The 25205-nt window shown below is 38.1% G+C and overlaps 1 long non-coding RNA gene across 1 annotated transcript in view; it reads right to left on the bottom strand.

Moving 5' to 3' along the window:
• Positions 1 to 1349: 1349 nt before the first annotated feature.
• Positions 1350 to 25205, bottom strand: part of LOC122991997 — a 39566-nt gene continuing 15710 nt past the window's right edge. The window contains exon 2 of the long non-coding RNA XR_006405966.1: positions 1350 to 1880. This is a non-coding gene — a long non-coding RNA (uncharacterized LOC122991997). The remainder of the gene's footprint in view (positions 1881 to 25205) is intronic.

Below are 25205 nucleotides of genomic sequence, written 5' to 3'. Positions count from 1 at the left end.
GCTCTCTCCGCCCTCCTCTTGCTTCCCTTGAACATTTCTTTGCTCATTTTCGCTGAGATCCCAGGGCTGATGTCTGCCACTGATAAAGCCTGATCCTCAGTAATTACACAGGGTAAGGGAATTGGATCTGTCTCTGGCTCCAAACTGTGATTTCTACTTCGCCTCGTCCCCCATGCTGTGCCTTTTCTGGTGATGAGACTCATTACAATGCCTGATGCAGATCTGCTTTTGTCCTAAGCAACACTGTAATCACCCAGTTTGCTCTTACATTTCAACTTCCATTCATGTGTCAGGGCTGCATTTCATCAGCACTAACTAGTTTGAGGCTGTGACTCTCACCTCAAAAGGATACACTGATGGGCAAAAGCTGAGGCACCAGGTGAAAAATCAGGAGATCACCAAAGTCAATAGGATCCATTCTTTGGGGACCATCAATGTTTGTGCAAAACTCTGGGTCAGTCCATCTAGTAGATTTTGATGTATTCACTGGATAAGAGCTGGTAGCACTAAATGAAAAGTTGTTATCACCAAAGTCATTGGGACTTATCCTCTGGGCACCATGGATATCTGTACCAAACTTAATGGCAATCCATCCAATAATCATTGTGATATTTATGTAACCAACTGAAATGAAACCCTCAAGGTAGCAGTAGGGGGCAGGTAGGATGACAACAAAGTCATCAGGATTCATTATCATCATTCACTATCATCATTAGAGAAAACAAATTAAATATGTTGACAGTGAATGTTTTACAAAAACTTTCTGTATGAACACTTTGCAGATATGTTCATTAAAAACATTTTCTAATTATGTTGATTAAAATCAAAATTTGGTAGACATTACATTCATTCCTAAATGTATTTACTCTTTCAAATTAGTAGTATATAAATGTTATTTTCAGGTTTGGATGAAGACAGTGGAGGACAAAATTGGATAAAGAGAAAGCTCGATGGAAATCAGAAAAAAGAAGTGCATCTGGCAGAGTGTTAAAGAGATGGATACTAGTAGAGACAAATCTTAGTCTAATGGTATAACAGCTACACACACAACATTCTCTACACTCTTTTCTACAAACATTCAAGAATCTAGAGTCAGAAAATGCATTTTTAAAGAAAATAATGTGGTTATTGGGGAAAAAACAACCAAATCATGAACAGTTTCTTACTGTAATTGTTAGAGGAAACAACCTTCTTATTCATATTAAGAAAACAACTATAAATTGCAGACATATACTGTAAATAATGTGTCTCCAATCTTAATGGTCCAGTAATAAGATTAGCTCAGTTTTACATTTAAAAACACATAACCCTTAACATCTAGCACAAAAGAGGATGAGACAAGTGACAGCTTTGGGGAAGTGAACATTTATTCAAAGGCCTTTAAATACACCAAGTACATTGAAATATGTGTTCGAAAAAATAATTCTCATGGTCCATGCCCTTTCAAAGGTCAATCTAAACCTGTTAATTATAATATCTTGAGCCTGAACAGCAACTGCTTTGCAAACTACTGTTTAAAAAAATATAAAAGCACAAATAAACAGATTGCAGGAAACATAATTTGTAATGCCTTCAAATGTCATCTGTTATAATTGGCAGAAGGTTGGCATCAGGCTTCCAGACTCACAGCTCACTGAGTGAGAAAGATACAAGAATGAAAATCAAGCAAAGCGAGATAGAGAGAGAAAGAGAAATGATATAATTGAATGGGAGAGAGAAATATTATACACAAGAAGGACAACTAACTTCCCTTTATGAAGTGATGTAAAGTTCTTCAGAAGAGTGGTGACGAGGATTCACTGTGAGCTTGTTTGTTTTCTTGGCATTACTTTCCCTGGCTGGCCTCTATTCCCCTCTCAGGATTAATCACAATGAAGTACCTGAAAACAACATGTAACAAATCACCTATTATGTCCCAGGTTTTAGTACAGCTTGGCAACAAACTACAGTATATTTGCAGCAACCTACAGCTTAGCAACACACTTGTGTTGAGCTAAGGTAACCAATATAATCACTCTGTCTTTCGGGGCTCAGCAGCAAACATATCTTAATCAACTTTCCTACATATTTAAATAAACTTCAATTGTTATGTGCTTTGGATAGTAGGCTATTATCAATTATGAAATACAAGTGGGATAAACAAGGTGTAGGTATAGACCAGGTGGGACTAACATTAGCATTCACTGATGTGTAGTTCAAGAACAGTCATCCAAATATAATCTTTAAACTAGACTTACAAGCAGCAGTGAAAATAATGTTTAAATACTTGTAATTCAAACTTCCACCAGCTGAAGAACACTAAATGCTCTCTTGTGCCTGCCAGGTGCTTGCTAGTATTATACCAATTTTAGTTAGCAAAAATTAAACATGGTCACTAATTGGATAACCAGATAAACAAATGTAGTTTTATTTTCTCAGTATGATGTTACAGACCTTTTGATTTGATTCCACAAAGGAAGATGAACAGTAATTATATGATGTCATGTCGTCAGGTTGCATGTGGCTTCTGCCCCTTTTGCAGCGGCAAAAATTAAAATAGTATTTTACCGTAAAATCTTACAGTAGCCTACTGTTAATGTCCGTTCTTGGTTCTGGCTCCAAAAAGCATCAAAATTTACAGTATTTTACCATATTCAGAAAGAACAGTACCTTACTGTTAGAATTTGGCTGTATTTTTACAGCAATTTATTACAGTGTATTCTCTGGCTATAACTGCAACCACAACACCAAACACACAACAGCGTGGTGGAATGTCCCGAAACAAGCCTTATTTACACCAGCAACGAATCTCTGGAGAGGAGATGAGCCACTGAGATATTATTTGACATCCACTGCAGCACTGGATCCAAAGTCATTATAATTGGAAAAGCAGGAGAACGTTTGTCAGAAAGTGCACTCATGAGGGAGGTACTCGTACCCATTGTGTCAATCTTTTACCATGGTGATGCCGGTACAAATTTGTCTGTGTATTGAAAGGTTTATTTGTACATGAATTATACATTAATTCCCCTTTTCCTAAGTCACACAGGCATTGACAGTGTGCAGCAGTATGACAAGCAGTATGACAGTGCAGTATGAGAAGTCATACCGTAATTGCCTCAACGATATCCTAGCTATTGTTTATACAGTTTGATCCATTTTGTAGATGTGAAATTGTATGTTCGACTCATATTGTTTGGACATACATTCACCTTTTCCCTCTATAATTTCATATACCCATACAGACAGTTGGCATTTGAAAGTACCATCCATTATTGTTAATCAGTGATTTAAGTGATTTGCATTGACACATGTAATGTTCACTGCAGAAAAGCTGCAATTTCTACATCAAAACAGCTTCAAAGCCTGAGGGTTTTTCTTAGGAGCGTCTCAAATGACAAACCAACCGAACATGGATACCATCTACTTCATTACCTCCCTTTATGACAGACCCATTAGCCCCTTCTTATGTAATGTCAGCGTTGAATGTGAGACTATAAAAGACACCAAGAAAACACAGGAGAGAAGAGAAAGAAAGGAAACATTGACTTTAATCTGCTCAACTGAGCTGCTGTGATTTGGGTGTTGAAACCCCTGCCAGATGACCTGGGGTTTCTGTTGGGTGACTGGCGCAGTGCTACAGCTTTTTCTTTTATGCTAAACCCCTCTGTGGGGACGCCGTTGATTGTGGGATTAGCACACAGGTCTCCTCCCCTGTTCATTGCTTTCACCTCAGCCCTGTTTCATGACAAGACAGCTCTGGACCTCAGATCTCTCCTTTAGACATTGTTAGGGAATAATCAATGCAATGGCCTAATCTCTAGGATTGTGTGCACTTGTCAATGAGTGGGCTAGCTGTGAATAAGAGTTTCTTTGTGCAAAACATAGGAAATCTCTCAGGGTGTTAACACACTTTAAGTGCTTTAGTACAAACAGGTGAGAAGTTTTGTGACCTTACATGCTAATAAACAAACTTCACATGGACTCATAATCCATTTATCTCAGCATGTTAGCCCACTGGAAAGACTTTCTAACATTAACGTCTCCTGCCTGAAATCCAAAACACAGTTACTGGATCAAAAAATGTTTTAGAGTTTTAGGTGTTTTAGGTCAAAACTGAGATCAGATTGTCACACTTACTACAATCTGTCAGAGTGAAAGCTAACTGGTGAGCTAAACCTAAAACTAAATTTACTTACTGATGTTGCCCCATAGTGACTATTATCTGCAATTGAAAAATATACATTTTAATAACCTGACATCTTAGTAATTCAGTTTGTTGTTTAATATAACTGAATGGGCCAATCAATCCAATCATGATTGAGAAAAAAAATGCCAGCAAAATTCCTGCTTAAGGTATCTATGTTAGCACAGTAGCAACTACCATCTCAGCTTTTGACTCATGTAGAATTCATGTGAATTCTTGGTGCAAGTAACTACTTTTAAAGCATATATTTTAAATGTGTTAAATTGTAAATTATTTTCTTATATTGATTTCAATATAAATATTAATAATAGACTAACAGTGCCAGGCACTTGGCATACATTTAATGAAGTATGGACTTAAATAATTAAAATAAAGTTTGTTGTTGCAGTTTGTTTTTCTTCAACAAATTGGTGAAAATGCAATGCTTTTGGTGGGTAAAATTAGATGTTTTACCTGCAATATTTTCAAAAGATTTCTGCCTTTTTTCTTCAGATATTTTAGCAAAATTTAACAAGTCTTCATCTTCAGGGGTTATTCCCACAATTTTTAAATCAGCTGTTGTTCAATATCTACTGAAAAATCAAACCTTGACACCAACAATCTAAAGAAGTTTAGACCCATATCTAAATTACCCTTTCTTGCCAAAGTACTGGAGAAAGTAGTATATTTATAACTCGTATCCTTTATGAATGATCATTCACTCTTTGAAAAGTTTCAGTCCAGTGTTCGAATTCATCATGGTACAGAAACTGCACTTCTAAAAGATTTAAATGGCATTAGGATAAATAGAGATGCTGGCTTTGTGCTGTTTTGGTGTTGTTAGACCTCTCATGGCATGTCATGGCATATTAATTGATCGACTAGAAAACTGTGTAGGCATGACTAGGGCTGCTCTAGACTGGTTTAAGTTTTACCTGAGTGACAGAACCTTCTCTGTATCAGTTGGGAACGTCCTCCTCTAGCTATGCAAATATCACCTGCGGCATGTTACCATTGGGTCTAGTTATCTGCAACTCCAATGTGTCTTTCCATTTTTATGCTGACGATACACAAATCTATTTCTGCGTAAATCCATCAGACCTCAACTCAATTACCTCACTCACAGCCTGTCTTAAGACAAAAGGTCCCAGATTTCCAGTAGCTTCCTAATACTGAACAATGATAAAACTGAAATAATGGTGTTTGCACCCAAAGCACACAGGGATTGTGGTAGTCAGACATTAGTTTCCCAGGGTTTGCAGTGCACCCATGAGGCCAGAAATCAGGGAGTAACTTTTGATTGGGAATCAGAGAAGCTACTTCAGCGTTCTCTTTTAAAACTAATTATAATAAAATGGCTTTTAATTAGCGTTTATCTTTTTGTTTTATGCCTATATTAATTTATTTTTTTATGTTTTTATTTCTTGATTGCATTGAACTTATTCTACTTTTCAATTGCACTGTGCATTTTCTGTTTTTATGTCTATGAAGCACTTTGTAAATGTATTTTGAAAAGTGCTAGGCTATATAAATAAAGTTTATTATTATTATAAAATAATCTGACTAAAGAGCAAAAAATTAAGGCATTACAACCTTTCTTTCTGTTACACAGTTTGCAGGCCAGCCTAAAAACTTTTAACCCATTAAAAAAAAAGTCACTTGTTCTATAGTAACTCCTCTCTTGACTTTGTAGGGCAGTGTATATGACACCTAGAGGTCATACTTATTTGCTTATTTGCTTAAAACAGTCTTTGGCACCATAAACCATAACAATATGTCCTCTTGAAGGCATGCTGCCATTCACGTAAACAAAGATTCTTAGAGCCAATTCTGGAGATGTGCATACTTCATGCAGCTATAACAAGTTTTACCAACAGATAACCTGGCCTCCCAAGTTTGTGAACAGATAATGAATGACCTTGTGTAATGCAAATTGGTAACTCCTTTATTAAGCCTAATCTAATTAAGATCCCCCTTCACACATTATTAAGGGAAGCCAATAAACAAATGCGGGGTATAAGAGATTTGGCATGGGAGCATAATCATAAACACGTCTTTAATTTCATAGCAACACCGCAGTGTTGATTGCCGCCATGCTGCTGGCCATATGTCCTTGAAAATAGATAGTAACTGAATCATTGTGTACTTATTAGTTTTATTACATTACACATGTGAAATACATGATATACAAGTGGTTTCAGCAATGTAGTAAGTTTTAAAATAGAATAGTATGGTATAGTAGTTCACTGATAAGGTAGCAATATTGTTCATTACTTAACTGAAAATTAAACAGGAAAATCGAGTGCACCCCCCCCAACAAAAGATGAGAGATACGCAGTAGCTCCTTTCTTCTCCTTGACACTGTTTCTCTGCCACCCCCTCCCTCCTCCCCTTCTCCCACCTTAACTTCGGAGGAGGGCCTCCCCCATGATGCCTCCAGATTGCACTCGTAACAATGTGACTGGGCCCCGATGAGGGGATCCACATTTTCATATCTGAGGCCAATGATAGATGAGGCAATCTGAAAAAGTTGTGCTGAGAGATACATCAGGAGGCAGACAGGCCCAGATAAAGGAAAAAGAAGACTAGGCCCCTATTGTCACCCATCCGCCGCTCCATGGATATATAGTGGCTCTCCCTGGACCAATAACTCACATACATATTCAAAAAGTACAACAGCAGTGTGCCACCCCGGGGACAGATGCTAAAGCAGCTAAACCGAAAAGCCTTCCAGGATTCTGTTGGCTCTGCTTCCCTCTGCCAACCTCCCAACACTGGACTACAGGCTTAATGACTGGCCCTCCTTAGGCTTACCCATACCTGAATTATAGCGTGTTGATGGTTATGTGGCTGTTTATCCAGTAATGCGTTGCTAAAAACACGCTGTTTTATGAGGAATTTGACACTGTCATCAACTTACATCCTGCAGTGCAATTTAAATCCTGAATGCTAGTGATGAATATGAATAATTTATAGCCCAAAGAAACTGACATTTAATGAAGCTATTGGTGATTTGACCTAACAAATTAATCAATGTCTAATCTAATTTATTAAACACACTGCAGGGTCAAAACCCTTTCACCCATTTATCTTTGTCAGAAACTGTAAGTGCAAAGAAAAAAAAGAAACTGTTAAGCCCTTTAATGTTGTCTCTAGTGGTGTAGGAAGAAGGAAGGAAGCTTCTCTGACGATGTAGTTAGCAAAGCTACAACTTACTGTACACTGGTAAAAATTAAAGCACAGCAAGGCTACCACTGAGAGACATAATTTACTAACTTCAAACAAGACTAGGCTAGCCCAGCTCAACTGGACTGACTTATTTTTTTTCCTGCTAAAAGTTTGTTAGGTTAACATTTTAAGAATGCGCTGTGCCCTAAAACATGTGGTTCGTCAAAAAGTGTGGTTTAGAATTTGGTGATATATACTGTAGAGCAGTGGTTGCCAGCCTAGGGGTCTGGACCCCTAAAAGGATTCACAATTTGAATCTGAAGGCTTGCGAGGCAATTAACAGGAGAGGAACCAGGAAAACATGAACAAGCAAACCAGAAAAAACATTTCTGCTATACAAAATTATGTTTTTATTTCTATTGGATTACTGCTCATCAATGGTGATGAGGGGTCACAAATAGATATTGTTTCGTTTGAAGGGGTCACAGGCAGGTAATGTGATAAGGTAAGACCCAAAATGTGTTTGCCATACCACTGGCATTATGACAAAAATGGCCATAAAACTATGAAGAAAAGATCCTGAGCATCTCAGACATTCATAAAGTGTTCTTTGAGGTCATAATTTAAACTTTTAGGTACAATTTTTACAGTAGTTGAAAACACCAAAAGCCATATCAAGCTATTATTGTCATGCCATTGTGTGTGTGGGGTAGTCATCCATGCTTAGTCACTGATGCTCATGCATTATGGGCACCTAAGAGGGAAACATGACAGAAGCTTAATGGTTGTAACTCCACATCAGATTGTAAACTATCTTCAGTTCCTGCAGCTTAATTTGCTTAATTTGCAGCCTAATTTTCTTCTGCCTTTTGTTTCTCTTTCTCTACTCTCTCAATACCTTTCCTGTACACTTGGATATGGTGAAAAGTTGTGAAAATCAAGTCAATAATAACATACAGTCACAATAACATATGAAGTCATAATAAGTATACAGTGAAATATATAAGGAAACCAATTACTCATTTCCAGAGGGACCCACTGCAATGTCAGACAGACTATATCAGGACAATTTGTCATGCATTATTGCCTCCAGTTCACAGTATGCCTCATGTGCATGTGCATTTCAACAACGGGATGTAAGTCATTACAGTAAATTCAGTGTTTTCAACCAGCAGGCTTAGTGGTCTAAAAAAGTCACTAATTATTCTGAAGCCACAGTAGTTCATGAACAAACACTTTAAATCTCCAACCCGACGTGTTAAACAATATGACTGCAAGCACACTTTGCTTCACAACAATTTATCACGGGCAATATGAAGGACAGAAATGGCCAAAAAGTAAACTTCTGAACACAAGTGCTCATTTGCACATAAAATGTCACTTTCAGAGTAGCTTAGAAATGGAGCCCTACAGTACACTTCTTAATGCATACAATTTTTTTGAACTGCTCAGTTAACTAATTTTAGCAAGTTCGCTGATAAATTCTTTACAGCACCTCTTAATGTGAAATGTACAGTGGAAGACTCCCAAGACTACCAGCACATGTCACAGAGGAGCAGGCTTTTCAAATCAATACGCACACTGAACTGCATTAGCATGCAATGATAATGTAACTTTGACAAAAATGATGTTGACTGTGATGGATTGCTTATCTTAAGCGTCTGCAACTTGATTTTAGTATGGCACTGAACAGTGTCGTGCACAGACGTTTTGAGCCCTCAGTTGTCAGCTCCCAAATGCTTATCCTGGGGCCAGATGTATAAACAATGTTATGTTAATGTTAACAGACATTTTTCAAATTTTAGATGACTCTTAAAGACCATTATCAAACTGTACATCAGTGGGCATTCATGGCAGTCTCACGAAGAAAAACTATGATATGGTATGCTATGGTTAAATGAAGAACAGTACCGTAAAGTAAGTTAAGTATGAAAAGACAAGTCACAAACAAGGAGAAAAAGCTTGAATAAATGAGTAACCTGCTTCCATACAGGGCATGCAGGGTCATCAAATAGTTTGATGAGTATAAAAGAGCTCTTGACACTTTTTCCATGTTTAACTTTCTCTACTGTGATTCAAGCACTTCGTTCTTAAAGTAACCTCTGTCTTGTTGCACAAACGCAAGAAAAACTCATCTTTTGTATGAACTCATCCTTGAGTAGTGCAATAGATGAAAATGCTCTCCCTGACCTGTCTGAGTGCTCCGTTTGAATGCTGTTAATTGGCACCTCTGAGCACATTTATTTCCTTTAAAATATACTGCGTGTGGAGTATCGATGTGGCTAGTAAATGCCTCCTGAGTTGCTGCCTTGACAGACAGGGGCTGACAGCAAAGAAAAAGCCATCAAATTAGAAAATGAAAAAGCCATCCACCTTAAACGCTTTGGTTCTTCCCCAGTACCTTTTATAGTAATTACAAAATATACAATTGAGTTGCAGCCATCAAACGATTTTTCTGCCAGTACTATCATGGAATGATATTCCAATTTTATGCTCCAGTACTCTGAAAGACAGCAACAAATAAAAAGAGAGCTTATAATATACTCTATATGATTATGATATTGTTTTGAGTGTCCACTTAAATCTCTGTGAAAGGAAATAACAGGAATAATTATGTTATATTTAAACAGAATCATTCTCAGCATGTTGCATGATGAAAGCATAATTATTGTGTCAGAAAAGCGTATTTACAATGATACACAGTAACTGCAACGTATAATTCACCATGAATGCATTAAAAAAGAACTCTGGTTTTGTGCCAAAACAGCAGTGTCTCTTTAGCTCTGACACTGCTGTAATGACAGTTTAAATATACAAGAGAAAATATCAGACAGCTGCCCTGCACAAGACCTCAACTATTCAACTGCGATGTTATCTGGAGCTGCACTTTTACTGGCTTATTCCTTTAAAACATAGCTTTATAGTTGTGTCCATCAGAGGCAGAGCTTCGTTAACTCTTAGTATGTCCTAAAAACTTATTGAAGTCACACTGGCCACAAAAAGACTAAAAGTGTTGGCTAATCTTTTACTACTTTAATTTAAACTGCTGTTGTGTAAAACTTTGCCTTGCGTTCCTGAGTTTTCTTTGTGCCTTTCCTTGCTTCATATTTTAAACAATTAGTTTTTTTTTCTCCCTGGGACACAAGGTTTCTTGCTTAGAGTTAGACTAAAAGATTGATACCACTTTCATACCTTTCTGTTAAATATGAAGCTACAGGCAGGACGACATTAGCTTAGCGCAAAGACTGGAACCAGGGGGAAACAGTTAGCCAGGCTGCCAGGCTGAGTCCCAGGGTAAAAAAAAAAAAAAAAATCTGCCTACCTACTGCTACTAGCAGGCAACCAGCGGAGACTGCAGGAATTCATTGCACCTGGCTGAGAAATAGTCTGGCACATGACCAACCTTTTTTTTTTATCCTTGGACAGAGCCAGGCTAGTTTCAAGCTAAGGTAATTGTCTCCTGTCTATATAGCTAATGGATAGATGTGAGAGAGATATCTATCTTTTTGTCTAACTGTCAACAAGAAAAGTACATTTCCAAAATATTTCTCTTAGCCTTTGATCTTCTAACACCTCATTTCATTTACAAGCGTACTGGTGGATCTCTCTCAAGTGAGAGAATAAACATTAGGTGAATCATTTGGCATTTAACATTTGGGCAATCAGACAAAGGTTCAGATAAATGAAATATGACCTGGAATGGGAGTGAAATGGCACAGTAGCTAGTAACACCTGACACACACCTTAGTATTCCGTGTATATAAAAATGCAGCCTATCATTTTACTGCTGAAACAAAAGTTCCACAATGTTTTTGCAATGATCACATGATGCCAATTGAACACAAATGACTCAATCTGTGGTCAATTGAGGTTAAAGTGATACATTAGCCGATGTACACCAAGTGGACAAATTATTAAATACCCTTTGCCAGACAGGTGAAATGAACCTGCTAAAAGCCATATTCCTCACCAATTCCCCTTATTAAATCTATTTTTGTCACAAAAGAGGAGATGTAGATGGAGAGCAGCAGACAGTTACAGGAAGAATTTTAAGCTCTGGGACAAATCAGATGTGAAGTGTGCAAAACAGTCTTCAGCTGAAGATACACGGTAGCAGTCGTGCATATCTGTTCCTGCATTCACTGTACGTTGAAACCATTTAAATTATAATATATTCAAAGAAATACCACAAAACTATTCCAGACGCTCCATTTAAATAAAGATTTAGTTGGACAATATTTACATTTTTGCCATAGTTCAACAAGGCAAGACATTTGCTGTCTGTACAATTTAGTTCTTGACTCAAACTCATTTTTAATGAGTCAGCTTTGTGTTTTTAATATGCTACACCATCTACTGGCAGGGGGTTTGATCATTACACTAACCTTTAAAGTCAATGAAGTATTTCATGCTGATAAGAAGTTAGCTACAGTGAAACTTAACATGTTAAGTTGTGGATGGCATTTGAGTCAAGCCTCACTATCTTAACATATCATTAGTGCCTTTTTAGGATATTACTGCATTCAGCCTCCTCACTCTTTTACAATATTCTTGTTCATAATCAGAATTCAATAGCAGTTCTGGTGATGTCTTAACTTCCAACATTATGTACAATAATGGAGTATACGATGCCGTTATTCTTTTTGAGCTTTGCCCAGTGACTTGTATAATTCACTCCAATGGCCGTTGCAATAGCCAATATTTTTATATTAAAAATGGCTCAAATAACTATGTTTAATTTGAAAGGGTTTGCTTGCAGTGATGAACCAATAGAGAACTGGCACTGGACTCTGCAGTTTTTCTCAGCTACACAGAGTTTTTGAGCATCAATGTTTTAGCTTTAGTTTTAAGGCTTGAAACTTCACTGTTTTAATTCACTCTCAACACTTTCCAGCAGTAGTAGCTGCCGCTATTTCAGTGAGAATCTAAAAACCCACTGTACACTACCCACCCAGCACCAAATGGCACACAGACAAAGTTAGGGACAAGCGAACATAGTGGAGCACTAACGGTTAGATATTTCCCTCAGGAGTTGGTGGATACCAAAAGCAGAGTTAATGTGGTACTTATCATAAATATGACGCTAAATTAATGCAAATATTGTTTCATGTCTGCTAGATGTATAATAGGCAACTGTTTGCTATAACAACTTCATATGGTGATAATATGTTAGTGTTGTGTTCACAGCTTGTTTCCCTTGCACCCCATGTGGCCAAGAATTTGTTATTGCAGGTTTAAAAAATGTACTTTTGCTTTTTAATTGTGGGGCACAATTATGAAGTCGCTTTGAGTGCTGTTGGATTTAATTTAGCCTGGCAGGTTTGTCATTGTTGTGAGCTGAAACCCTGACTGAGTTTGTATTGCTTTTACATTTTGCCTTATCATTAGCTAGAGTAATTTGGTTATTCCTTGGTATTTTAAATAGATAAATTAAATAAATGAAGTATTTTTCTTGCTTCCTACACCTTGTGTCCTTGAGCTTTTATGCTCAGTCCCTCATTGACACAGTTGTTTTGACATGCAGAGCTCTTAATTGTACTTTCTATGACTGTTTAAAAACTCCAGTCTCTCTTTGTTCTATTATTGTAAGTAAATATTTCAGCTCCAGTGTCACGTCTTACATTTATGAAGCAGCAGCGCTCCAGGTTGTGTCAACATTAGATTAAAAATGTATACAAATACAGAACTAATTCTGTGAAAACAGAATAACTATTCCTGTATGACTCTAATTAAATACAAATTTGAACGTGTTTAATTTCTCTCTTGCTTCAGAAGCAGAGAGGCATCCTGGAGCACACCTCAGGTTCAAATGAGGGGGAAAAAAGGCACAGGGAGGAAACAGTACAGGGGAGAGGTGTGAACCTTTAGCTCCAGTTGCAGCCCAGTCTGAGAGGCTGCCAATGTGAAAAGGACTGGCTGTGAATTCCCTACTGAGATGGGCTTGGTCCAGAGGGAATGCAAGCCAATCTCCAGCCTGTTCTCCTACCTGGGAACAGCTGCAGCCTCCATCTGCCAGCTCTTCATGGTGGCTACCTGAGGGAAGCACGCTCCACCCCTCCATTTCAGGAGAGAAGCTTCTTTGTTATGACAGAGAGGAATTTCAGGGTTTGGTAAAATCAGTAGGACTCCATCCCTGGTTGTCTGTAAATATGCATGCATGTCTTTTATGGTGAAGTGCACACTGACACATACAGTATACACACACACCCCAGTCAGGACACTTTTCAGCCTACTCAAGAAATGATCTTAATTAGGGTAAGGTCATAATTGGAGTAAGCAGAACCCAGATTTTAGCCAAATCTTCCCAGTTAATGGGGCATGTCAACACCTTAGCCAGCCTTCAAGCTTCTTCAAACAGCTTGTGTTGGTCAACAGATGCAGTAAACCGGATGTCATGTTTACAAAGCAAAACACCATGGTTCAGAACAGTGAAGTCCCTGAATCCAATGTGTTTTTTTCAACCCTGTACTAAAAATACTGCTTTAGGCTTAAAGATAGCCCGATTGTTTGACCTCTACTAGAGCTATGGAGCAGTTTTTCAACCAGTGGGTCCCCATTAAGTTTGTCCCGTGGACGTGCATAAAGATGCACATGCATGTGGGTGATGTGTTACACAGTCCTGCTAAATGGTTTCACACTTCTCCAATGATCTACAGGAGGCTGTAATGCACCAAGAAACACAGCAATGCACTAACAAAAGGCAGAAAGATGATGATTGCAAGCAGGTAAACATGATGCAGACAATGGAAACTTTTGTTAACCTCAAGGACACACAATGCATTTTGGTGAGGAAAATGCAGTGTAAACATAACTTGTTTGTTTGCAAGTGCAGCTCCACAGGGCCCCTTTAAACTGGATTTATACCTGATGCAGGTATTCATGCAGCTAACAGGAGGCAATGCCATGGATACCTATGGTGTATCTTTTGATTTATAAATCAGCATGTGATCACCTGTTGATACCACCACCATAACACTAAACGTGTCTATCACACTTGTTTGGGCCATCGGGGATCATGCTTTAATTATATTTCCCACAGTAACTGTGTTTACAATGTTTCAAGCTTTTGTTTGTACTGATATATGACTGTTCATCTGTACAGTATGACATTCCTTATGCACCATCATTGACCACCAGCTTGGACCATTGCCTTCCTGTCTCCATCCTCCCTAAAGGATGCCTGTTAGAATGAAGTCTTGAGCTGTTGTCTTTAGCATGTTCTTTTATTCCATGTGTGAAAACTGCTATATCAAGTTAATCAGTTATCCAGTACTGCCCCTCAACCTAGTATCTTGTGTACTTGTTTGCCAATCTTGATTTTCCATGACTGTACTTCTGCTGTCAGTGTCCCAGATTTTGTAATATATTGATAGTACAAAATCTGCTAATTTACTGTATTTGTCAAAGGATATTAACACTAGTAAATAAAGGCTATAAATGGCAGAGAAATTTAGTAAGTTTGACAGTATGATTATATGAAGTATTATGTGTGGAAGAATTATGAATGACTGAAATTTGATTTGTCAGAAAATTCCAGTACAACTTTTTCTTATGTATCTTATTGGTTCAACAACAGCAGTTACCTGACGGCCCTTGAAAGGCCACTAGAAAGCGACACTAGGGCTGTGAGAGGCCACGGTCCCAACAGGCTCAGTGTTTTCAAACACAATTGCCAGAGAGTCATATCTTGTTGATGATGATACTGTCACTGTCAAAAGCACCACAGACTAGTTTTAGCCAGCAGTCAGGAGTCCAGAAAGAGACATCAGTTTCTTCATGGAAGAATGCATTTCCCTGGAATAAATACACAAGCTACAATCAAAAGTGGACAACACAAGGTCATTTTCAATGCATCGATAACTACAAAAAAACTCCTATAACTGTATGAACAGCCATGACACACATCCACACCCTAACCCATCAGTTTATGAATTTTGTCTTTCATATGTGTAATTTATGTTTAAGCTGTATAGTGTTTGGATTCTTTAAGTATTAAATGTGACCTATTGCTCAAATAAACTTGTTTTTTGTTTCATTGCAGCTAACAAAACTCATCAATCATTTCACAATGGAGCCATTTCAAAGGACAAGCTAAGATGTAGCCACTAACCCTTCATCTGAACTACTGTAGTGCTTTTGCACACATCCACACTGACACACCAAACAATTTTTTTTTTTCAAATAGCAAGGTTATTCTAAATATCCCGTGTCTAAAATGTCATAATGCTTTGTAGTCCCTTTGTCTCTGAATATCAATTGCCTACTCCCCTCAGACAAAGAAAATGCGACTCATGTCTTTGACTAGATTGCCATTCATCAGGGGCTGTGGTGACATTACTTACCTAATTGAGTCGCCGCTAATTGCAATGAATTACCCTTGTGTTTGATACATTAGTGCAGCCTCGGTGCACACAGACGTTTCTGCATTCTGTTATGCTGACCACCCCAGTGGGATTGAAGTACAAAGTTAAGTGTGTTTTCACTGCATTGGTGTTACATTCAGATTTGGCAATTAGTGTCTGCCACACACAGGATTCTGTTTTACTCTTTGGCAACATGCAATGGAATATTTGCCTATTCTCTGCACTGCAGCCAAGAAGTGAACCTGTGTTTGTTGAATTGATGACCCAAAGTCATTTATTCCAATGGAGTGATGGACAGTAACCTATTTGCACCCCCTTACAATGGATCCACTAGCCATTGGATAATTGGCCAGTCGATCGGCCAGTTCTAAATTCTGTGTTTACTGTCAGTACAATAAGGCCCCTTTCACAATGGACACAAAAAACCACTAACACCCACTAACATCTGGTTTTTGTCTTCGGTGGGAAAGGGTACAATCTGTATTCATTCCCAGGTCAAATGACTCTCCAACTCTGATCAGCAGTGATGTAATCATGACACCCGGGTGGACATGCTAATTGTTGCCCCTTTTCCAGCTGCTCTTTCATCTGTTTCTATCTGTGGATGTCTGTAAACATATGGTCTCATCAATATTTTCACGGACTGTCTCTCTATAATAAAGTAATATGTACTTTGTTATTACACAGAGACCATAGGTAAACATCCATATGTATTAGCATGCTAGGCTAACAGTCCATCAGCTGTGTGACTTACTACCTGCACCTTGACGTCTTTCAGAGCAGACAAATGTCACACGGCAGAATATTCTTGATTTGATGTGTTTGTTTTGCATGCATATTTATTAGTTGCTGTGTTTGAATTATTCATGGTATTTTGGATTATTTTGCTTTAATTGGTTTTGGGATTGTTTTGAACTGTCTTGGATTGTACAGTTTTTTTTCTGCTGTAGTGTACCAACTACCGGACTAAAAGTGCAATCAATTGGACACTTGACCTGAACGAAGAGTAGGACTGACAGCTGGAACAGCCAATCCTCAGTCGGGGCCAGGACATTGAAGAACCAATCAGTAACTAGGAAGTGGAGCTACAGGTGGGAGGGGGGTGTTTGTAAGGCCGGGAGGATGCCAGTTGAGACCCAATGGATACTGGTTGAGAAGGAGCTGATCCAATACTTGTATCTAAGGGCCCGATTCTACAGTTGCGGGGTGAGGCTGGAGCCTCAGCCTGAGCAAGTGAGTAACCAAAGTTTTTATGATATAACAGATGTACTAGTGTCAGCCTAACTGGGAGTTCCTTGGCTACAACAAGTTCAGTAAATAGTAGTGCCTGCTCAGCACATCCCCCTGCCTGGCTCCAATCTCCATTCCCTCTGCCCAGCCTCACGCCCAGCCGAAGCTCCAGGTTCCCAGCTACCAGCCCAGACCCTGGCCCAAGCCTCCCAGCGACAACTTTGCACATAAAATTATCTTCCAACACTGCTTGCTGCCTCCTGTCTCGGTGTCCTGCTCTTAGGTTTGCTAGCCTAGACATAGCAATTTTAGATATTGCATCCCTTCAATTTTAGGACACTGTATCCTGGGAGTTTTTAAGCTTGTATTGCTTGGCTCTACAATGGTTTGGCTCCCTCCGCTTTTAAGGCATATTGTCCTGGTGCACGGTTTTATTGTTCAGCTTTAAGATAATTTAACGACTCTAGATCTTAAGGCATATTATCCTGGTGAACAGTGTTTTATTGTCTAGCTTTAAAATAATTTAATTTTCTCAGCTTTTAAGGTATTTTACCCTTGATACTGTGTTAGTGCTGAACTGTGGGGAAAAATAATTGCTGTTTTCCAATACTCTGCTCTGGTCTCTGTCCTTGGGTCACTAGATACTGCTCTCCCTCGTTGAACCTATAATGAAAGCTAGATATTGAGTCAAAACCTTGAGAGTTCCAATGCTCTTAGGTGTTGTAGGACAGCAACCTACAGCAGTGATTTGGCTACACAAACACCGTAAACACACCTCTCACCTGCCCAGCATGGTGCTGTTAAACCAGAATTACTGTGGTTACACATTATTTTTATACAGTCTATGGGCTACACACAGCATGGCACGACTATGCTAACAATGCTAGCCATGCTAACTAGCTGTTAGCCCACTTTACCCACAGTTTACCCACGTTTAAAAAACCTGCATATATGCACTAATTTTAGCGTAAAAAGGGTATAACATGCAGTGGATGAAGGGAGCCCAACTAACAACAAAATATTTTGGCTTTATTTAGAAAAAATTCCATCCAGTTTTGTCAAGCAAAAAATCCCTTTCCAAGGTTAAGGATTACATCAATACAAATGCTCTGCCAAAATAATGGTGCACCTGGTGTAATACATTGTTAATGCATACAATAAAATAGTTATACAAGGACATTATTGCATCAATGGCCTTAGACCATTTTGACTGAGTATTTATAATAATACATAATGCATAATAATACTCCCCTGGTTGAGAAAGACACTTGTTCAATATCTGAATGACTCACTTGCATGGTGCAGACGGCATCATGGGAGGTTATATGAAATTGCATTCACAGTGTTCTGAATTTCACTTGTCATTTTACAGACAGTATACCTTCCCACAACAGCAAGTTAATAAGCTCTCGTTTTACCAGAAATTTGGTGGTGGAAGTATTCAGACTTTGTTGCACTATATTGAAAACATACACACATGTACCATATCATTTGTCAACGTGGCACCCTTGGCACCCAAAAGGGGATATAATTTCTACAGTAAGTGATATTTGTTAATTGATATGGTAAGTCATTGATTTGCTCATAACAGTGAGGACATTTATTGCTTAAAACAATAGGGTTTCAAGGACTTCAATAGCATTTTAAGAGGCTTTTTTTTTGCTGGCCACATTTGTCTTGTGTATCATAGCCTCCAGTGTGAAATGCAGTCATCATCTTGTATCATTGTTCTTTGAAATCCATATAATTGGCTCATACAGTATGTGCTTCATTCAACATTACAGGCTATGTAGCAAATTCTTTCAGTGGGGAAAAGTATGATATTGTTCTGTGTTAGGAACCTATATAGTTTTAATACAGTTAACTTTTGGTTGCCAACACAGAACCAAATGAAAAACTAGTTAATAAATACACAAGAGTGCAATGAAGACAATTAAAGAAGACTCACAGTATAAGCACAATTTTGACTTTGCGACACCCAGTCCTCATTCCCCAAGACACCCAGGGTAGATGACTCCTAGCTAGCTTCCCACTAACAGCAGGGTCTCATTGATTGCTAGTCCTTTAATACCACAAACAGCAGGGGGACGGTTGTGAAGAACAACATGATAATAATGACAACAATAATGAAACTATGACCAACCCACCGGGGGAAGGAAAGCAACCTCCTGCCACACCTACAGTACAAGCTGAGATGCAGGAAGACTCCTCCAGGAAGAGGACGGAGTCCCAGAAGGCAAACAACAAGAGATGCCACACCATCAGACAGGTTGTAAACAAATCCATGGTTAAACTCTTATCAAAACTGAATTATTTAGAAGTTAAAGGTCAGCTCATTTGACATGTCTGTCACAAAGGTCCATTCCTCTGGGAAATTGCAGAAGTGTACACACGGGCAGTAAGTTGAACCACAAAAATCAATATTTTTATAATAACAATGAATCAGATGACTACATGTAATGTGAAAGTGGTCCCTCACAGTGACAAACACACAGAGAATTACCATCCCCTCCACTCTACAGAACTTTTCAGTGTTTTCACCTCATTGTTTTTGGCAGATTCATTTTCACCGCTCTCATCAGCTATGTTTCCGGGTGCGGTAAGCAACTGTTTCACTGAAAAAGCTCAGATAAAACCATTGTACACTACCTGCCCAGCACCAAACGGCAGACAGATAAAATTAGCAGCTAGCTGGTGAACATAGTGGAACATTTAGCAACCAAAGAGTTGGTAGAGGCTAAAACAGAGCTTAAAAGAGAGTAAATATTGGATTTACACTCACCAGGTGGCCTGATTCCAAGGCAGCTGGCAAATGTTTGCTAAAACATTTACTATAACAAAATGTAAAATTACAGTATGTCAGTGTTTTGTTAGCAGCTTGCTGTGCTGTACAGAGCCCGAGTGGTCACATCATATTTTTTTTTTCCAGTTTGTGTGTAGGCTTGGTGAGTAACGGAATACGTGGAACGACGTTACATAATTAGGTAAAAAGGTAACTGTATTCCTTTAAGGTTACAGAAAAAAAACGTAATCAGATTATCAATACATTTAATGAGAAGAGGGATTGTTAGCAGATTATTAGGATTACAATTTAAAAATACATTTTAAAATAAAGAAGGATATACCACCATGCACTATAAAAGTTCCAGATGTAAGCAGAGCAGGAACAAGAGGGCAAAATAACTCACTGATACATGATGGTGTGAGTAAAGGATGATACCACATGGCACACACAGGTGCGCACAGTGGGCACACATACACACACTTCACACACAGTGAACTTATATTGACAGAGTAGGCAGGGACAGTCGTTCTGCACTGTGGCAGTCCCAAAGACTGGTACAAATAAGTTAAAAGAGGGCTTGAGTATGTGACCGCTTGTAGAGCACACAGCAGCTCTCCACCATGAAGACTGTGTGTGTGCGTAATGTGCCCAGAGCTGACAGTGTGTCACTGGTCGCTGAGCGCGTTCAATACTGAATGAGTTAGAGAAAACTCAGATGTATCACGCAGATAGAACCGAATAAAAGGACAAGGTGAAGCCCATGATGCTGCCACATATGTCTGCCACTGCCATTCCGCTGAGAAGAGCTGTGGAGAAGGACAAAGCCAATACGTGGCGGGGGTTCCCCCCTGCTGCAACATACAGAACGCTTGTGTGATAGCTTCACACAGTGAAGTCCAGGCACTGTTTCGTCAGAGGCTTTCCCTGAGAATGTTCTCTGTAATGCACATCATGAGTTGTGTACTTTCATTGTAGGTCTATAAGCTACTGCCTGAATTTGCTTAATGAAAAACTAGTTTTTCTTTAAAAGTACGCTGAGTAGAGGACACATTTTGATGCTAAAGATTTCTTTTCCAAGGTTACATTGTTCTGTTCTCTTACAGAACACACTTAAGTAAAAGTCATCTTATGGATATTTCTTTTCTCTTGTCTTCATTTGCATCTTTGGTTTTGAGGTAATCCAAAAGTTACGGACAGTAATCAAGTTACGTTACTTTAATATTGTGATACTTGGATTAGGTTACTGACTACATTTTTTAACAAGTAATTAGTAATTGTATTAGAATACATTTATAAAGTAACCCTCCCAACCCTGTTTGTGTACTTGTTTTACTAAATCATAATTTCATAAAACCAGGAGGACAAGAAGGAGGAATTTCAACAAGACAGTTTTTAGCTACATTTGTTTGGTATTTTTTCATGTAATTATGGATAGGGATTCAATAATTAAGTTTAATTTCAGTTTGGGATGCATTATGGAGACATATTGTGAACCTTGCTAGTCAAGGCACTGTTATTAGTAATGTTATTAGTCATTGTTATTAAGGCAGACATTAAGGTCATATCAATGCGGAGATTTGGCAGAGATAACTGACCTCATAATAAATCAATTGCAAGGCCCTGGATGATTTCATAGCTACTGATGGATGTACACAAAATGCACAACTCGACCCTGAAAACTCCCACCATCGCCGGAGACGATGTCTCAGACACAGGCAGTACTTTTCTGAAGGACCTAACTTTAAATGGCACTTAGACTCCTATGACAAGTTTAAGTTGAATGTCATATACATTAATGGATGTACAGATGGATTTTCACGGAGGATAATGGGAAGAGCTGACATGGGAAGAGAATGTAGAATATAGAGACAGAAAGAAGTAAGATAACAGGAGCAAGCAAAGCAAAGAATAAAGAGCTGGGGGAGGGGGAGAACCAGTTAAGCCATATCATGAAATTCAACCGCAGTTTACTTAACTTTCGTATCATTACTATAATGACCCTCATGACATATGTCAATGTATCACTTGGCAAGACAACAGTCTTAAGCATGGTAAATATTGATATTTCCTCTCTGGGCTTTTTTCTCTTTCTCCAATATCTCTTTTTAGGAGAAGTTAAATGATATAAGCAACATCTGGAATGCCCATCGCATTTGTCCCCTCACAAACACAAATGTGCCCTCTGGAATACCTGGCATCATGTATCTGGCACCTCACTTGTGGGAATCTGAAGACCTGCCTGTTCCTGTGAATGAGACTGACTTATCTACCTGCAAAGAAGGCTGCAACTTCCTAAATTCAATTCCATGTGACACTGATATTTTTGATTTATGTTCAATCTTAATTGAGGAGAGAGGTTTGGGGTTTCCAACAAGTGGGTTACAGGCACTTGAGTTGTATACCACTTTGAGGGATGATGTTTGTCCCCTAATTGACTAGGTGTCTGGGAGGGCATGTGTGCTCGTTACTCTACGTACTCGTCTTTAGTTTTTTTAATGTTGAATATTTCCAAGAAGTGCCTTAACAATGCAATGTCTTATAATGTTGTGTTCCAATGCTGCAAAGCCATGATTGACTCAATATAGCTATCAGTTATTTTATTTTCTATTTGAACATTTGTACATTTGATCGCTGTTGATTCATGTAGTATCTATTTACCTATTATTTACCTGTATTGTGTGACAGTTATAATTATTTGCACATCTGCACATTTTGCACATTCATAAATTAAACATATCCAACATTTTACACATATTTACACATTTGTACATCTTACACATCCCTGCACACCCTGTATACTAACACTGTACATTTTTTTTTACATTTTATTGCTTTATTGCATTTTATTGTTTGCTTCTATCTTTAGTGTTTATTTACTCTATTCTGCTTTTATATAAGCTACTATATTCTGCTGCTATCCTGTATCTGTTGGTGCTGTAGCACCTAAATTTCCCACGGGGGATGAATAAAGCTTTATCTTATCTTAATTAGTGAATGAATGAGCTTTATTTATATAACGCTTTTTGTGGCAAAAACACCTCAAATACATTTAAAGCAAGATTAAAAACAAGCATATAGTAAGTGTCATGACACTTCTACTTATTTTGACGTGTTTGTGAAACAAAGTGGAAGTTATTATTATAAGCATATGACTGTGATTAGTGATGGGAGTGTCTTTTTTTTATTGCAGCTTTTCAAATGGAAAATTAAGAGGTCATATTCCAAAGAGTGTCTGAAATCAGAGACAGCACAGTCTTATACATATATTAATAACTCCTGTCTGTGTTAGATTTAGCAGGATGACAATAGATTTAAAACATCTGACTGTTAGAGGATTGGTGTTTGTCCTGTGGAGCCATCAGTCGCTTGTCAAACATCATCAGCAGCTGAACCGACTCCTTCACTCCTTCACCTCTCTGCCTAACTAAAATGTGGAGACGAATTGTAACTCCTGCTCACAAATTAACCAGAAAGGTGGGAGCAAATTGTATCTTGTGCCCATGAATTAATCAAAACATGGGAATAAATTTTATCTCATGTGCATGCAATAGCATTTTGACTGCGTGATGTAGTAAAACGTGGCCTGGTTATATTTTTTTTCTCTCTATGACCACTCAGGGGCTCCATAGTGCTGCCCCAAGGTTGAAGAAAAAAATCAATTAATGCAGGATTAACTGCTTTCACTTTGATGCACTGTCAACATGTGTTAGATAAATGTATGTTGAGGTTGCAGTTAAAGTTTTTTGTAACCTTTGCTAACACACTTGCTGTTATTATTGTAACAAGTGCTATTCTGGGCTGTTGCAAGGATTTTAAGTTTTTAAGTTCATATCGCTATGATTTTTCAAAACTTTTCTAATATTTATTTGAGATAAAAACAGGAGTGCTGTGACTTTAACCATCAGTGCAAATGTCACAAATTTCTAAAATCTTATTACATGATATTAATCAACCTTGCATTTCACCAGACAGACATAACAAGATCTCCACTTGACTTATGTAACTCAGACTGCTAAAGAATCATATCAGCTTCAGTTGAACTTGTGAATACATTTCTATGCAGAGCAAGAACTGCAACCAGGGACAATTACAGCAACCAAAAACTGTTTCAACATACATGAAGGCATGTGAATATCATTTTCAGATAGAGTTGAATATATATGAACCTTGTGATGAGTTGGAGCTGAGGCTTTTCAAATGACAAACCCTAAGCAGAGACCAAAACAGACTAAATGAAGAGGGTTCAGAGTCATCCTTCACTAACTACACCAGCCTCCCTCAGCTTCTATCTAAGCCTTGGCCAGTGGAGGCCAGGGAGCTGCACTTGCCGTTGAAACAGTCTTCTAATTTACGTCTGCCAGCACAAGGAAATTGAAGTCAAAGGTTCACTGCATCTTGTGGCACAAAAACTGATCTGCTCAGTTCCAATGTGTAAAGGAAATAGGGCAAATTAACCTGGACATTTAAAAATGGGACACAGTGGTTTTAAAAATTTCATGAAACACAGTGAAGTTGCTGGTGAAGTGGCTGCAAGTGGGGACAATAGATGAAACCCAGTGATTTCTCAAGTGTCCTGTACTCTGGTATGTTTATTTGTTTCTATATGCTTTCTTGGTGTCAGCTGTCACCCTCCAGCTTTTCCTAATCCCCTGAGAGCTTATTCACTGCAGGTATACTGAGTTTAATTCAGACTCTCTGAGATGATACTTCTCCACAGAACAGTAAGTTGTCATTTGATCTGCTTTGTTTGTATTACACTGTTTACTTTCTAGACTGAATACAGATAGTGGAAAGCACTTACAGTAATACCAGAACAGATAGTGCTTTTGATTGATTCTTCAGTGTTAGAATTAGTAAATGTTAAAATCATACAGAAATTAAATATAAAAACACGATTTGAAGAAAATCAAAAAAACTTGCATAGATTTTTTTTGTTTGTAACAAAATAGGGCTGCAGTTAATCTGCAGATTATTTTCTTTGTTAATAAATGAATTGTTTTGTCAGAAATAATGCCCATCACATTTTTTCAAATCCAAAGTTCAGTCGTTTTCAAATGTCTTATTTTGTCCGACCAACTGTTGAAAATCTAAAGATAATTAGAAAATGTTTGAAGGTTTTGCTTGGAAAGTGACTCAGTTATTGTCCTCTGACAGTCCTGCTACTATAATCCAGATTATAGAAGAGCGGAGTGGATACAATTTTGATATGCTCATCTGAGTCGGCTCATTATTATTATCATTATTATATTCAATATTGTGAGCTCACAGCAAGATTTACACATTTACATAATGTTATTTGGTAGATGCTTTCATCCAAATCGACTTATAAGCAAGGCGAGACAATCACGTGTTAGAGGACAGTGACTCTGAAAGAGCCGTGGTACAAATTTTCAAGTAGCTGACCAGGTACAAGTGCAGTGAGAAAGAGAGAGAGAAAATTTAAATACTAGCCTATATATACATAATTATAAAATTAAACTTTATAAACAGGAAC

This window comes from Thunnus albacares, chromosome 1 (genome assembly GCF_914725855.1).
Source record: "Thunnus albacares chromosome 1, fThuAlb1.1, whole genome shotgun sequence".
In the NCBI taxonomy this organism is placed as follows: Eukaryota; Metazoa; Chordata; class Actinopteri; order Scombriformes; family Scombridae; genus Thunnus; species Thunnus albacares.
Note: the sequence above shows the minus strand (reverse complement) of the source record. Positions and strands in the feature narration are given on the sequence as shown.